Source organism: Lactuca serriola, chromosome 3 (assembly GCF_051521515.1).
Source record: "Lactuca serriola cultivar US96UC23 chromosome 3, Lser_US96UC23_V15, whole genome shotgun sequence".
NCBI lineage: Eukaryota > Viridiplantae > Streptophyta > Magnoliopsida > Asterales > Asteraceae > Lactuca > Lactuca serriola.
The window spans coordinates 237210224-237228585 of NC_136410.1; positions in this window are offsets into that span (position 1 = coordinate 237210224).

Sequence of the window (18362 nt, forward strand, 5' to 3'; positions counted from 1 at the left end):
TCTTTTCTTTTACACTCTTAGCACGAAAATCTTTAATTTTCCAAAATTCTGGTATAATCATTACAGGCTTTTTCCTTGGATCGGTGGTTAATTATAAAGATGTGGTCAAAAATAATCCACGTGGGAGTATTATACAAAAGATGCCGTTACAGGGATAAGATGAAGGGTTGCTGACTCAGGCGGGAGTCTAATTAATTTGATTTCAAACGGCGGTAAAAAGGGAACACATGCGAATTTGAAACATCCAATCTCCAAATGACGTCGCAGATGCGTGTACGAATTTGAAACGGTTCATCTCTAAAAAGCACAGAAAAGCGCGTGTGGATTTGAAACGGTTTCTAAGAAACGACGCTTGATGGGAGGCGTGTTCCAAGGAATCTGACACTCTCTCTCATGCGTGATCATCGCTTACCTTAACTGTCACACCTCAGTCATTCCGGAAAACCCTTGGTATTTCGATAGAAGATTTGGGCAGATTTTTCTCTCTCCTTACGCCCACTATAAAAGGCGACATCATCTCCCATTTACCTCTTTACTACATCAGAATTTCCAAGAGAGCAAAAATTCCCTAAAACCCTTACTGTTCATCATCTTATTCCCAACTTCAACAATGGCAGATTCATCGTCCATTCATGTTACCTCTCACATCCTTCCCATTCGCCCTCAACAGTGTTTAATGATCGATTTAACCCCTCAGGCATACGACTCCTATGTGTTCCCGATCATCGAGTGCCTGAAGTATTCTCCCATAGCTCCTGCACTTTCTAGGGTGGAATCTGTGCCCATGGAGCTCTTATCGCAGATTTATGCGACTGCACATTACGATAAAGCAGTCGATAGGATCTTCTTCGAGGTTTCTGATCACAAAGCCTCGATTTCCAAGCAACGATTTGGCTCATTGCTAGGGTTTGCAGCTGACCCTTCAAGGGTTAATCCGGAGACGGTTCCGATAGGGCACCTCTACACTATGTTCTACAATATGGGGTACACGGAGGCGCTCACCTCCGTCGCTAAGTTCAAAAAGTCGTGTTTGCCGCCACAGTGGAACGGCATGTTCACTGTCCTTTTCAAGGGTCTTTCTGAGAGGAGCTCAGGTTCAGATGGCTCCAGTCGACAATTTCTGTCAATTCTGTATGGCGTTTACAATGGCATCAACGTCGACTATGGGTTGGTTCTCTGGCAACAACTCATCCAGAGTTTATCTTCATCTTCATGACATTCTGAGGTGTCGTATGCATGGTTTTGGACCTTGATCACTAAGTGGGTGATGGATAAGCACGATGTCCCCACTGTTGTCGGCGCATCGATGTCTTCGATCGGTACCTTCCATACCACGAAGATTATCGTCTCAGATGCATCAAAATTTCCTTATATTGGTTCCATTCCGGAGACCATGTACGCTGATGTCCCAGCAGACAGCAGAATCATCCGGACTTACAAGGAGTTCAAGAAGTCTGGACCGAGGGAATTCACGCAGGAGATGCTCAAGTCCATACATGATGCCGATAAGCCTGTTTCGAGAGGTAAAAAGGCAGATAAAGGCAAGCAGGTGGCCAAAGGGGCTAAAGGCCCTTCTCCCAGGAAGAGGAAATCCACGAAAGCTGCACAGTCCCCGCAGCAAAAGAGGCGAAAGACTCTACCGAAGAGAAAGCTAATTATCGCTTCCTCTTCGAGTGAATCAGAAGGCGAGAGTTCAGATTCGGACGGATCTCAAAGAGGCGAAACCCCTCCAAGAGGCAACACCCTACCTAGATCACCTACCCCTGAAATGGAAATCGATACCTCTCAAATTCCCTCTCCTACTCAAACTATTCCTATTTCTATTCCCACCATAAACCCCTCTACCACCATTCCTAAAACCTCTTTCCCTATACCACCACCCATTTTCACCGATGCAACAACAACATCTACAGCAAAGGTTACAACCAACGTATCTGATACGGGGGTTCATACCGATGCAACCGAACCACCACCAGTAACCGAACCCATACGCCCAACCGAACCTACCCCTACCCAAACACAACCCGAACATACTCATACTTCACCACTAGCTTCACCACCGGTTTCCCTATCCCCACCATCTCCCGGTCACGCGTCTGAGGGAGAAGAACCTTTCCTTGGCGGGGAAAACATGACATTTGATTCGGTCTATTACAGTCCGTTTCAAGTACAGAGCGACGAAGATGATGACGCTCCGGTCACAAAGAAACACCTCAAGGAGCTAAATGAGAAGATTGACTTGCTCCTCGCCTCTTCATCCACCTCTCAGTCATCTCTCTCTGAAGCTGCTGTTCAGAAGCTTGTTGATGCCTTTTCTAGGGCTCAGCAAGATTCCGTTGCTTCTGCCACTGCCGCCATCGACGCCTCGACGAAAGCTTGTGAGGCTGCGACCGAAAAAGTCGATAAACTATTCTCTGACGCCTCTACCCTATTACAATCTTTACAGGAGAGTGCTGCTGCTACCCAGACAACGTTGGAACCAATTGTTCAACAGTTGGCCACGTTCGTTTCTACAGAGTTGAAGTCCTTCGCCATTCTTCGTCAATCTTTGACAGATGACAACTCTTCCTTCCGTGCATCTATTGACGAGCGCCTCTCTAAACTCCAAGAGGATCTGGCTGCTGAAAACTCGTTGATGGATGTTCTGGCGAGGAAGAACACTGCCCTCAAGGTCAAGAATGCTCAACTTTCCAATTCTCAACAACAACTTGACGCTCTTCGATCCGAACGGGAAGGTATCAAGGCGTGTGTTTCGGATGTACACTCAGTTATATCCAACATCCTAGAAGTGCACGATCCGATCCTGAACTATTCTGTGAGGCGAACCCTTGCAGAGAAACTCGCTCCTGCCCTGGATCTGCTCAGTAAAATAGAAGGGCTACCTAGTTTCGTGTCCACTCCGAAACAAGGGGGAGAAAAGGAGTCCGGATCGCAACCCCCTCATTCCTCAAAGGCAACTCACACAACCGAACCTCCTCCTACAGGTCAAGCCTCTGGTTCGGGTGTGAAGGATAAAGGCAAGAAAGTTGCTGAGGAAGATGAAGATAAGACAATGAAACTATTGCCGACTTGTTGCACCGCAAAAGTCGTCGCAATACTGAGGATGATAACATTCGTGTGGCGCGAGAAGCTGAAGAAGCTGAACGCAAACAAAAAGAAGCCCACGACCTTCTCGAGAGCAGGAAGACTCTTTTCCCTGCTTGGACTCTCGAGAGGATGATTAAGGAGGCAATCGATACTCCGAGTATCTTATGGCTCGAACCGGTAATCTCCTTTGACTGCAACAACTCTGTCGACTCTCAGTTCGACATGCCCTTAACCCGAAAGGCGTTCATTTTCCACGCCTTCGCCAACGTTGCTGAGGTTCCTCATCCTCATCCGGAGGTTGATCGAGAATTGATTGACTTTTATCTGAAGGCTGCTCAACCCTAGTACCAAACCTGAAGTGCTCAGAAGATTATCAACGTTCGGGTTCTGAAGCCATACACTGAAGGGAGATTTATCAATGTTTGGTTGAAAGTGCTCAGAGGATCTGCAAAAACCGAACATGCCATATCATTAGCAGATCTACCGAACCTCAACCCCCATGACTGGATCGTTCTGCACAACATTCTTTTGACTAATGAGGCTGAATATGGTCCGATCATTGACCACCTCAAGAGGATGTTGGTGTGTTATATCATGGAGGTCGCCCTGATGGATCAGGAGATTGCATCTGTCTTCAAGAAGAAACCGAAGATCTCTCCTGTTGGCTCGGCCAGTGATCTAAACCAAATGCAAATGGGCAAGATTGATGCCAGGCGAAACTCCGTCATGTTTACAAGAAATGAAGGACAGAAGTGTCTCTTTGCCTTGGCGGACAAACATCTGTATACCACTGCTTGTCTTGAGCATGTGCTGGTGATCATCCACAGGTGCAAGGAAAATACAACGGATGATATCAAATACTTTGACGATATGATAAAGTGGTATATCTAATTCAGACATACAATCCTGCTGCTGGCCCAAGTAAGAAGACAAAGTGATCTCGCTCCAATTTGACGCAAAAGGGGAGATTGTTGGGTAGCGTAGCTTTATTTTGATGTATTGCGTCTGTTGGGCTCGGTTAATAGTCCAAAGTTTTGTACTCCGGTTTGGGCCTGTCCAACCGTGAGCTGATAGGGTTTAGTATATAATAATGTGCTTGCATGCATATTAGGTTAACGATTTTAGAGCGAAAGATAATATTACGATAGACCACAGATTTCTTTCTTGATCGTTCTTGTAAACCCTTTAATCCTCTACATTAGAAGTTCTTTATCGAGCTCTTCTGAGGATTGTTTATTAATCATTCGACACGTTTGATCCATTATTGTGTTCTTGCTGTTTACTCTTTATTTCTTTACCTGTTTATAGATCTAATCGATCTTCAAGTTAGTTTTTAACTTATCACAAATGCATGATGCCATGCAACCCAAATGGACCATGCCGGGTCGGGTCAAGTCTTACCAATTGTAGTTATGGACTTAGACATTAATCCAACAGTAAAAAGAGCACCAACAGAAACATTAGCATCAATGGATGCCAAGTACTGAACAAGAATTGGGTTTTTTGGATCAATACACATCAACATTGTATCTGGAATGCAAGCAACACTTGGAAAAATAATTGGATCATAAACAAAAGGTTTTGGAGCTTTCAATATCAAAAACTCACCAGTTTCGACATCCGAAGGATCCAAAATCCCTTTTTGTCCGTACACCACCTTGAGAATCAAACTCCAATATTAAGCACAAGAAAAACTATTAATCAGATTGGTGTGAGTAATTGCTGAGCCAAATTCTTCCCATAGTTGTGTGACATAATCAAGATCCCAATCATAGTAGATGCTAACAATCATCGCATAAACTTCCAATTTTGCTTTGTTCAACCCTAAACTGTGACTAATCAATCATCACAATACAATGCCAAACATAAAACTTCAAACATAGGGAAGACTCGATTTATGAAAAAGACTAATTTCAGTCAGAACTAGTTGATGACCCATCTCGTTGAGCATGTGAAGAACCTGTTCATTAGTGACTTCATAAAAGGTACCTGTGACCGGTTGCTTCATGATTTGGGAAAATTGTTTCTTGGTAAGCTTTCGTAGTTTGTTATTCGTTAATTGAAAGGTAACAACCTTGGCTGTTCTGTTGAATATGGAAGTAGAACCAGCAAGAGACGACCAAGTCATTGGAATAGAAAACGACAACGATAATATCGTGGAAAGAATATAGTGATTTAGGGCAAGAATCAACATCTGTAATTGTTCTAGATATTGGTCAACAGTTGGCAATAAATGAATATTCATTCTCTAAATCTTCATTAGGGGTTGTGAGATTTCTTCTTCATTGGTGGTGTTTGAGGGATCAAAATTGTTGTTAGGAGCCACCATTGTTGTAATTGAAAGAATTTTTTAAGACGATGAAAATTGATGGTATTGACAAATATGTTCTGAGAGCAGAAAGGCTGAAAATAGTATCACTTATTTCCTTTTATAATTATCGATTTGAACTAGTAACCAATAAGACAATGCCATGTATTGAATTGGTTATTTAACTGGTCACCATAAAAATCGCCACTTCATAAAAGTAATCATCATGATTTCCTCAAATCCCATGAAAATTCGGAACCGTCATGTCTGGCAGATCTTTCGTTCTTCCCAGCCGGATATGAACCGCCACATATTTTGAACTGTAATAAAGTACGTCATGTTATTTTGACATCAAGAGAACATTGTTCCCTCCCATTGAGGTAAGGCTCATTTGCTTTTGGGATTTGAAAGGAAAATTATATGCCTGACTTTGCGAAATCTTTGTTTCGAGTTGGTATTAACAAAAACCTCAAGGATTCTAGTGCAATTGTGTGCCAAAGAATGAGTGAGAAGCAAATTTTTTGAAAAAAATATATGTATTGTGATATCAAATACATTTGATAAGAAAGTAGTTGGATCCCGGGAAAAGATCTCTTCATTCGACATCAAGAGAGATGAGAACTGCTTGGTTGGTTTCTCGTGAAATACAATCGAATACTCATTGATGAGTATCGAAGGGCTTCTTTTTCATTGATTTTGAAAGGTAGGCTCAATTTTTCTCAATACCACAACTTAACATAAGTGTTATTCAGTTGATCAAAATTGTTTGGATGACCAATGTAGTCAGGAACAAGTATGGTTGGATATGTTTTGAAATCACAAAAAGTCAGAAAGATATTCAGACTAAAATCACATTCCAAAAAAAAATTAAGTACTGGACCTTGTTGGGAAAAAATGTCTTGGTTATAGAACATTTTATTAAGATCACGAATGTTGAATGGAAAATGATTTTGAATATTGAAAAGGTACTGAAACAAGTGTTTCGTTATAATCTTGAACAAAATGTTCACCGGAAATTCCTTGATTTGTTGATATTTTTGGGTTTCCTTATCATCACGGAAAAATGACTCAGGATCATAAACACAGAGTGTAGCAATATCTACATTTTGGTAGGTTTCGACAAGACATGACGAGGATATGTAGTTAAGTGTGTGAATATGATAGTAATTTTGGTGAAAAAGATTGTGTGTACGAACTCATTTTACCTCTACAAAATATATTGACATAGCAGAAATCTCTTTACTCAATATGAGAAGAGAAAGGTAGCTCTTCGCCTAATGTGAATATAGCTTAATTGGGAAGGAATGTTCATAACGAGAGGTCCATTAAGGCTACGAAGACATAAAGTCTATGAGGCTTGAGGTCAACTTACAACCGTATGCTTCGAGGGACTCCTAACTAGTACATTAGTTCGAAGTAATACCTGTTCCCTTTCTAAATATGATTGTTAAGCATATGCCATAGCAACATGTTGTTACAATGAGCCACAAAGAGTTAAACACAATATGAATTAAACAAAAACAAGAAAATCTTTTTGGATTTTTAGTTTTTGAAAAACAAATACAAAAATAAGAAAATCTTTTTGGATTTTTAGCTTTTCGAAAATCAAAGACAAAAATAAAAAAATCTTTTTGGATTTTTAATTTTTAAAAAACAAATAAACAGAAAAAAACTTATAAAGTGTTACCAAAATACTTTCGAAGTAGCAGTTATCAACCAGGAATTATGTTGCACATCGAACTGCTTTCTTCCGCACAAAGTGAATTGATGTGAACGATGAATTGAAATAGTAATCTCTGAACGATTCATAAAAACACTAAGAGAATTAACATCTTTTCAATTAAGAAGAACCTAGAACAGAACTTGCTTCGATCATCCCCAATCCATTCAAAATCCTTAAGAATGACTTCTCATCTAAAGGTTTTGTAAAAATATTTGCAAGTTGATCCGTTGTTTTCACAAAATGGACCTCAATGTTCCCATCTTCGACATGTTCTTTTATGAAGTGATAGCGAAGAACAATGTGTTTGGTTTTCGGATGTTGGACTGGATTATGGCAGATTTGAATGGCACTTTGTGAGTCACAATACAAAGGAATTTTCTTCATCTTTATTGCATATTCAAGTAGTTGACTTTGTATCCAAATAACTTGAGATGTGCAAGCTACAATAGCCATATACTCTGCTTCTGCAGTCAAAATCGAAACACACGTTTGTTTCTTCGATTTCCAGCTTACTAATTTGCCACCCAACAATTAGCATTCACCTATAGTGCTCTTTCAATCAAGTTGACAGCCACCTAGGTCTACGTCTAAGAATGCTTATATAAAGAATCCTACCTTTGATGGATATATTGAGATGGGGTTCTCTTGGGTTTAATTGATACCTAGCATAGTTACACACAACAAACATGATATCAGGTTGAATTGTAGTAAAGTATAATACTAAACCTATCATGCTTCGATATGTTGTTAAGTCTATAGCTGGCTTGTCCAATGAAGGGTTCAAGCGAGTTCCGACTACCATAGGTACTTTTACTTTAGTGTTATTCGTCATCCCAAACCTTTCAAGCAAGATGCGAGTATATTTTTCCTGCTTAATAAAGACGCCTTCCATGCTTTGAATAATATGTAAATCCATAAAAATATTAGTTTTCCTCATCATCCTCATTTCAAACTGAATTTTCTTAAGTTCCTCAAATTCTTTAGATAACAAAGGGTCAGTTGAACCAAAAATTATATCACCGACATAAATTTGAACAAGCATAAGGTAATTCCCAACTTTCTTTGGAAATAATGTCGGATCAACTGATCCTAGTTTAAATTTATCAATTTTCAAAAAATTGGTCAAGGTTGTGTACCAGGCACGAGGTTCTTGTTTCAACTTATAAATTACCTTATCTAAAACATAACAGTAATTAGGATACTTATCAGTGATAAAACCAAGTGGTTATTCAACATAGACCGTTTCCTCCTAAACTTCATTGAGGAATGCACACTTGACGTCAATTTGATACACATCAAAATCTTTATGTGATGCATAAGCAATAAAAAATTCGAACAACCTCGAGTCTTGTGACAGGGAAAAGATTTCCTCATAATCGATACTTTCTTGTTGTGAATAACCTTTAATGACTAATCTTTCCTTATTTCGAATCATATTGCCTTATTTATCAGTTTTATTTTTGAAAATCCATTTTAAACCAATTAACGAAACATCCTTTGTTTTAGGAATTAACCGTCATACTTTGTTTCGTTCAAATTTAACCTGTTCAGATTGCATTGCAACAACCCTATCAGAGTGTTCGAATGCCACCTTTACAATTTTTTTATTTAAGTTTCAAAATGAGCACATTAAACATAATGTATTTCTGGTGAACATTAAGCACTTCAATTTTGGCTCAAATTTTTGCTCATGTCAAGATTCCAACATGTGGATCACCAAGAACCTGTTCCTTTGGATGATTGCGTGTCCTTTTTTCCATCGGTGGATATGCAGGATCAAAATCTAATGGTGCATCTTCGAATACATCATCCGCTTCTGAACCTTCTACTGCATTCAAAAGATTGTCAGTCACATCATGAAACTTATTAGTTTAATCATTTAGATTATCAGGATTCAATCAACTTGGCTCGCCCTCAACCAATGGATTTGAGTTCTGATGCTCCCCCTCAACATCAACATGGTCCAACACATGCTCCCCCTCGACTTGTGATGTAGTTCACAGATGCTCCCACTCAATAGTTGAATCTTGATGTTCATCATGTAGTGTCGAACTCAAGTGCCCCCCTACACTTGATCATCACTCGAAACCGATACTCGTTCGACATTCACTCATGAAGTTGATGTAGAATGAGTGTTATATTCTTCCCTTGTAATAGTCGAATCATCTAAATGCTTCAATTCTCCAGGAATATGATTGTCATCAGTATGGTTTTCAACATCTATTTCCATATCTAGAATACCAACAATCAAATAATAATTAATATCATTAGAATTCATGATGTTAGAATCATCATTTGTTTCAGAAATGATAAGCTTTTGTATAAAGGACTATTCGACATGCTTAACAAAAGAATCATTAAATGTAAGATTGAAATTTTCTTCAATCTTTCTCGTTTGTTTATTCAACACCCTATAAGCAATAGAATTATGCGAATATCCCAAGAAAATTCCTTCATCAGCTTTCAACTAAAATTTAGAAAGATTGTCCTTGAGATTCATTATACAACACTTGCACCCAAAAAGATGAAAGAATTTAACATTAGGCTTTCTTTTGTTAATGATCTCATTAGATGTGATGTTAAAACGATGATGAATAAAAGAACTATTTTGTGTGAAACAAGCAGTCTAAACAGCTTCTGCCCAAGGATATTGAGGTAGATTCGCATATGTAAGCATGGTTCTTGTAAGTTCACATTAAGAACCATTCCTCCTTTTGACTACACCATTTTGTTACGGTGTGTAAGGAGACAAAAAGTTATGCGAAATTCCCAACTCAGTCAAGAATGAATCAAGATTTCGATTTTTGAATTTTGAGCCATTGTCACTCTTAATTCTTCGAATTTTCTTCTTCAAACTCAATTCGATTTTCTGATAAAGTTAATCGTCACTTGAGCAATTTCAGACTTCTGACAAAGAAAGAAAACATAAGTAAACCATGAAAAATCATCAATAATGACCAATATGTACTTCTTCTTATCGAGAGTCTCAACAGTCGAAGGTCCACATAGATCAATGTGAAGAAGCTCCAAAGGTTAGATGATTTTGGAATCAATTACAATTGGATGACATTCTCTATGTCCAACAAAATCATGTGAAACCAATTTGTAATGATTTTTGAAATTAACATGGGATGACGACGATGCCATAACCAGATAAGGTAAAATGAAGCTTTCGGTAGTAGACACATAGAGGGAACTCCAACAATAGGTTTCATGTCAAGCGCGAACATATCTCCTTTTCTTTTCGACTTAAGAAGAATCTCCATTGTTTACTTGTTAGAAATAATGTTGCCTTCTTCATCAAAAAACAACTTGATTGCCAGTGCCCACAACAAGTTGTGAAACACTAATCAAATTATGTTTTAATCCTTCGACATACACCACTCTATTCACCATGAATTGTCCAATAGTCACCTTGCCATATCCCTTGACTTTGATTTTTTTGTGTTATTACCAAACTTTACTACGCCTGCATTTTCCAACTTTCGAAAATCCCTTAAATTCTTCTTCCTTCGAGTCATGTGACCTGAGCAACCACTATCAATATAGCAATTCTCATCGTATTGTTCGTCACATAATACATGCGACCATATAAAAGAACTTAGGTCCCTAAGAACTTTTGGGTCCTTGGAAATTAGTTTGAAATGCATTATGAAAGGATGAATCTATGACCCAATTTCAAACCTTAGACTTTAAACTGTCTATTAAGTCAATCTTTGTCACACCCCGAAACCGAAGGCGGAAACGTTCCGGGGCGGAGGACGTCATGAAGTATCGCAACCAATGTACATAGCAATCGTAGTAAACACAAAACATTACATTACATAGAATTATTACATTTGTTTGAAATCAAAGTGTTACAAGAGTTATATATATATATATATATATATATATATATATATATATATATATATATATCATATGAACAAGAGTTAAGACATGTCTTCTATACGCTCCGTCTTCTCCAAAAGATAGATGTGTACCTGTCTAATGTGGACCTGAGAATACAAGCAGTTTGAAAATCAGCAAAAATATAAGCGGTTTATTTTTGTAAAAGAATAGGTTTCCTTTGGTTTTTCTGAAAAATTCGTTATCCAAGAAAATCCCATATTTTCTTATAAGTGACTTAGTTATTCGTTTATTCTACAATTTGATTAGGAACAGTTCGTTATCCTAGGAAAAACCCTTATTTTCCTAAAGTCGTGGTTAGTTCTTAGTTCGGAATGCTATGCCCTAGTATCTATCATACTTGTCGTATTAATTAGGTATTCTGTTATCCCGGTTATCCTATACTCGAATATCGAATATCTACTTTACTTAGCAGTATTTTCGAAACTTTGTCGATATCCAAAGGCGTACTTTCGTATTCGTTTTATTTGTATTCGTATTATTCGTATTCATATTATTCGTATTCGTATTATTCGTATTCGTATTATTCCTTGCTGTACTTTCGGCGTTCTATTACTATCCGAGGGCGTATCTTATTAGTATTAATCCTGATTAATGATTAGTATGAATTATTCGTAGATTATGAAATATATCATAGATTATAACACTTTATCAAGAAATCTATGATTAATCTGAACGCTAACTCTGCAATTCGAATTATTGGTTAATACGATTTTTGATATTAAAAACATACAGAATATAAACATTTGAACTAAAATAATACGTTTTAGTAGAAGATTTCCTTGTACTTTTGCTTGTATTCCCCCCTAAAAACATTTGAAAAACACTGAAAAAGAGTAGGGGTACGAACTCACCTGTCGAGAAATGTGTCGGTTTCGATGCTAAACGTCAGTTCGGGGCTTTAAAACACGCGAGGTTCCTATGTAATTTGAAGAGATACACATTTTGTATCTAATTAGACCTTGAAATACTAATTAATTAATAATATAGACTCCGAGGCACGAAAACACTTTATATCAAGTGCTCAGAATGATCTGGGTTGCATCTAAGGGTGTGTAGAGCCTAGATAAGGAGTTTACTCTTCAAGAGTAAGCCCTTAGGGAAGTTTACGGAACAATGACCATATCCCCATGAGTTTACAGATGTAAACTCATGGGTGGTGTGTTCTTGGGTGCTAAATGGTCTTACAATGTACAAGGGAAGGTTGTAGGGTTGATTCCATGGCTTAGGAAGTGATTGGGACTTGAATTGACTTAGGAAAAGGAGTTTACAGTCTAAGAAGATGTTCTTGGTGAGTTTACTACCTTAAACACATGAGTTTACGGCCATAAACTCATGTTTGTCCATGATTCATGGGTTTTAGTGGTTGTAGGTTAAGCATACAAAGTTCTAGGTCCAATTCCAAGCCATACAAGGTGTTAAAGGCACTTTAACACCCTTTGGGGGTGTTTATGGTCTAAGGAGGGGTGTTTATGGTCCAAGAATGTTCTTGGGCCATAAAATCAAATGTGAATCATTTGTGTGTGTTTTGGTGCATCTCATGAAGGAATATAAGATTCTATGCACTCATGGAAGCTCATAGAAGCCTCTGGAGGTGTTAAGTGCAATTTAACACCTTAAAAAATTGTTTATGGTCCATGAATGAGGGTTTATGGTCCAAGAATTTTCTTGGGCCATAAAATCATGTACATACCTCAATTGGTGAGATTGTGGGGTCCTAAGCTCATGCATGCAAGTTTCTAAGCCATATCTAAGCACTAGGAGTGATTTGGAAGGGTTTTGGGGCTTCAAAACCCTCTTTAGGGGTGTTCACGGTTTTGGAAGGGTTCTTAAACCATAAACACATGTTCTTGAGTGTTTTGGGTGATTCAAACATAGATTTGGATGATAAGAAATCTTAACAACAAGCTTGGATAGATTACTTACCAAATTGAAGCTTGAAAGGAGGTTTTTGGATCAAACTCGAGTTTTTAGAGATAGAGTAGTGATAGAAAGTGTTTTTAAGAGAGAGAAAAAGCTTCAAAATGATTTCACTCAATCCCTTATATAGGGGTTGAGTTTATGGCCCGGAGAAATTCTACCCGATACTAACGTTAAACGGAGCTTTTGGTCGTACCCGATTAATTTGTCGTACCTCAATGTGGTCGTAACTAATAATTTTCTAAATAATAATTTGGGATGTTTTCGTGAGTTTCTAACTTGTTTGGATACCAATTAAGTCATAATAGAAGTCTAAAAAATAATGACTTAATTTAAAAGATTAAACGGAAACAATTCGAAAAAGATGAATTTTATGGATGGAAACGGGTTACGGCGATGGAGCAAACTTCGGGTTGTCACATTATCCCCCCGTTAGAGGGAATTTCATCCAGAAATTCAAACTTTAGACACGACTCAAGGATTTGGAAAGAGGTACGGATACTTCAGTTTCATCGGATCTCCACGCTCCCAGTGTACTCGGGTCCTTCAGTTATCAGGATACGACTTTGTTTCGTATGTTTAATCCTTCGATCTATGGTTTCGATTGGTTCTCTCATGAGGTTCAGACTTTCGTTGATTTCGGTCTCATCACGGGATTACTAGGGTTTCGTCAAATAGGCACTTCTTAAGGACAGAGACGTGGAATACCGGATGGATGCTGCTAAGTTCTGAGGGTAGTCGGAGTTTGTAGGCTATGGATCGATCCTAATAAGGATTTCGAAAAGTTTTATGTACCTCGGGTTAAGTTTTACGCATTTCAAAATGTATCATACCTTCTTTACTTACTACGTGACCAAAGAAAATGGTTAGACTGAAGGGTATCACTACATCCTCGTAGTGAGCATATCGAATCCTGAATGTTGTTTTGGAACATCATTCTCGTGAACTCGAAGCTGATTGGGTAACTTCTGCATTTCTGCTGGAGCCTATTGATGCAGAGATTTGGCTATAGGGTTTGCTCTGGGAATTGGGTCGATACAAAACTCTACTTGGCGTCTGAAGGGAATTCCCGTGAGCTCTTCGGAAAAGACATCAGGATAAATTGCAGACTTCGGGGATGCTCTCGAGGTCTTTAACTTCCTGTTTCTTGTTGATCCCATAGGCTGGGAACTAAGTTTATCGCTAATGCTCTCTTTCTCACCGTTAGCTATCTCGATGGTGAACGTTTCGGTTACTAGTTGAGGACTATGATTATGAAGATGTTCGAATGAATATTTAACAGATTATCTTTCAGTATTAGAATTGAAAAGGATTGCAAGGTTAAGGGTTATCGAAAAGGAATATACCTGTGGCAACTGTGGGATCGGCTGTTGTCTCATTTTGTCCCATAGCTAGGACTCTCCTGGTGTTGCCAGTTGTTGCTGCCTTGGGGAAATTGCTCTTATAATGCACGACTTCGCCACAACCATAGCAGGCCTGACTGATGCCCGCTCCGTAAGCTTAATTGGTTGGTGTTTTGCAGCTTCGTGTAAGGTGACCCTCATGGCCATAGTTTTTGCAAAATTTCTCACGATAGGGACCGAGGATGCGGTGGTGGTAACTGCATCAGTTACACCATGGGAGAATACCGACATATCCGGTGATAGGTGCTTGGACTGAGGAACTGACGACAGAATCAGCAGCAGGGATAGTGGAAGCGTGGACTGCCACTATCTGCTGTTTCTTTGAGAACTCCTGTGATGGCTGACTTTTCTCCTTCGTCTCCTAAAACTTTCTTTTCTCACCACTTCTCTATGTCGGATCAGGAGTGGTGGTTGTTTCCTCTATGTCCTCACTATGGTCGATCAAGATTTGCGCTAGGCATTTGGCGCTGTCGTATGTATCTGGCTTCGCAGCTAAAACGTTCCCTTTGGTTGGCTGGGTCAACCCCCAGATGAACCTCTAAACCTTTTTGCTTTCCGTGGTAACCATCCCCGGACAAAGAAGCGCCAAGTCCTCAAACCTTGAAGTGTAAGCGGCGATATCGGAACCTTTCATCTTCAGGTTCCAGATTTCATGCTCCAACTTCTATATTTCGCCCCGAGGGCAATACTCTGCGCGCATAAGTTCTTTCATGACTTCCCAACCCATAGCATTGGCTACAGGTAGAGTTAGGGATTTGACTCGGCCGTTCCACCAGGTCAGTGCTTTATCGGTGAAAGTGCAGGCGGCGAACTTCACCTTATCCGATTCAGAGCAGGCACAAATTTCGAAAATAGATTCGATTTTCTCGAACCATCGGGTTAGGGAAATGACACCTCCTATGCCATCGAAGAATGTGGGTTTCGCGTTCATAAAGTCTTTATAGGAACACTCCTTCTGGTGTCCTTGGCTACCTTCCTGGTTTTGGGGCTGAGTACCACCTCCTTGCCCACCTAAACCACTGAGGTTCATTAGTGATATGGTAGCAGCCACATCAGCATTAACAGCTGCTTGAAACATGACGGGATCAAATTGAGGAGGAGGTGGTGGCAGAGGAGGATTGTTATTCTTTGAGTTGGGTCTCTTTCTTGGAGGCATCTTGATCTATAAAGATTAGGAAAGAGAGGATCATAAGTCCTCTGAATTGAATCAAGAGATATGGAACAGGGGATATCTCATTAAGACAGATATATAGAATTCTATTAAGCGATAAAGCAGGAAAGAGTTATCAAAGCAGATAAACTATCGCTAAAGGAATGATCGAGGAACAACACTGGAATGAGGATTTCTATAACGAAGTTGGTTCTAGAAATACTCCCATAGTATTTCATGATTCGTTATGACGACGGCTCGTTGTTTGGGTATTGGTTAAGTTTTAGGCATGCTGAACACCACAGTCACTCCCAAGCACATGTTGGCCGTGTCTCGAATGAATATAGTTGATCAGGCTATATTGACCCTAGACATGACTACATAACTACTCAGGTTTAACCGTAGCATCCAACACCCATTTACTTATGTTTTGTTCTACTTGTAGTTATGGATTTCGAAGGTTAGGTATACTTGTATACTTTTGAAAAATACTTATATTTTAAAGTATACTTTTAGTTCAGAGCACTTCGGCCCCTTAGTGTTTATAGTTTTATACCATGTAAAGTTTGGTATACTAGTTCACTATAAACAAGGGCTCTGATACCAATTTGTCACACCCCGAAACAGAAGGCGGAAACGTTCCGAGGCGGAGGATGTCATGAAGTATCACAACCAATGTACATAGTAATCATAGTAAACACAAAACATTACATTACATAGAATTATTACATTTGTTTGAAATCAAAGTGTTACAAGAATTATACATATATATCATATGAACAAGAGTTAAGACATGTCTTCTATACGCTCCGTCTTCTCCAAAAGATAGCTTTGTACCTGTCTAATGTGGACCTCAGAATACAAGCAGTTTGAAAATCAGCATAAAGCTGGTGAGTTCATAAGCGGTTTATTTTTGTAAAAGAATAGGTTTCCTTTGGTTTTTCTGAAAAATTCGTTATCCAAGAAAATCCCATATTTTCTTATAAGTGAGTTAGTTATTCGTTTATTCCACAGTTTGATTAGGAATAGTTCGTTATCCCAGGAAAAACCCTTATTTTCCTAAAGTCATGGTTAGTTCTTGGTTCGGAATGCTATGCCCTAGTATCTATCATACTTGTCATATTAATTAGGTATTCTGTTATCCTGGTTATCGTATACTCGAATGTCGAATATCTACTTTACTTAGCAGTATTTTCGAAACTCTGTCGATATCCAAAGGCGTACTTTCGTATTCGTTTTATTCGTATTCGTATTATTCGTATTCGTATTATTCGTATTCGTTTTATTCCTAGCTGTACTTTCGTCGTTCTATTACTATCCGAGGGCGTATCTTATTAGTATTAATCCTAATTAATGATTAGTATGAATTATTCGTAGATTATGAAATATAACATAGATTATAACACTTTATCAAGAAATCTATGATTAATCTGAACGCTAACTCTGCAATTCGAATTATTGGTTAATACGATTTTCGATATTAAAAACATACAGAATATAAACATTTGAACTGAAATAATACGTTTCAGTACAAGATTTCCTTGTACTTTTTCTTGTATTCCCCCCCCTAAAAACATTTGAAAAACACGGAAAAAGAGTAGGGGTATGAACTCACCGGTCGAGAAATGTGTCGGTTTCGATGCTAAACGTCAGTTCGGGCCTTTAAAACACGCGAGGTTCCTATGTAGTATGAAGAGATACACATTTTGTATCTAATTAGACCTTGAAATACTAATTAATTAAGAATATACACTCCGAGGCGCGAAAACACTTTATATCAAGTGCTTAGAATGATATGGGTTGCATCTAAGGGTGTGTAGGGCCTAGATAAGGAGTTTACTCTTCAAGAGTAAGCCCTTAGGGGAGTTTACGGTCCAATGACCATATCCCCATGAGTTTACAGACGTAAACTCATGGGTGGTGTGTTCTTGGGTGCTAAATGGTCTTACAATGTACAAGGGAAGGTTCTAGGGTTGATTCCATGGCTTAGGAAGTGATTGGGACTTGAATTGACTTAGGAAAAGGAGTATACAGTCTAAGAAGATGTTCTTGGTGAGTTTACTACCTTAAACACATGCGTTTACGGCCATAAACTCATGTTTGTCCATGATTCATGGGTTTTAGTGGTTGTAGGTTAAGCATACAAAGTTCTAGGTCCAATTCCAAGCCATACAAGGTGTTAAAGGCACTTTAACACCCTTTGGGGGTGTTTATGGTCTAAGGAGGGGTGTTTATGGTCCAAGAATTTTCTTGGGCCGTAAAATCAAATGTGAATCATTTGTGTGTGTTTTGGTGCATCTCATGAAAGAATATAAGATTCTATGCACTCATGGAAGCTCATAGAAGCCTCTGGAGGTGTTTAAGTGCAATTTAACACCTTAAAAAAGTGTTTATGGTCCATGAATGATGGTTTATGGTCCAAGAATGTTCTTGGGCTGTAAAATCATGTCCATACCTCAATTGGTGAGATTGTGGGGTCCTAAGCTCATGCATGCAAGTTTCTAAGCCATATCTAAGCACTAGGAGTGATTTGGAAGGGTTTTGGGGCTTCAAAACCCTCTTTAGGGGTGTTCACGGTTTTGGAAGGGTTCTTAAACCGTAAACTCATGTTTGTCCATGATTCATGGGTTTTAGTGGTTGTAGGTTAAGCATACAAAGTTCTAGATCCAATTCCAAGCCATACAAGGTGTTAAAGGCACTTTAACACCCTTTGGGGGTGTTTATGGTCTAAGGAGGGGTGTTTACGGTCCAAGAATGTTCTTGGGCCGTAAAATCAAGTGTGAATCATTTGTGTGTGTTTTGGTGCATCACATGAAGGAATATAAGATTCTATGAACTCATGGAAGCTCATAGAAGCCTCTA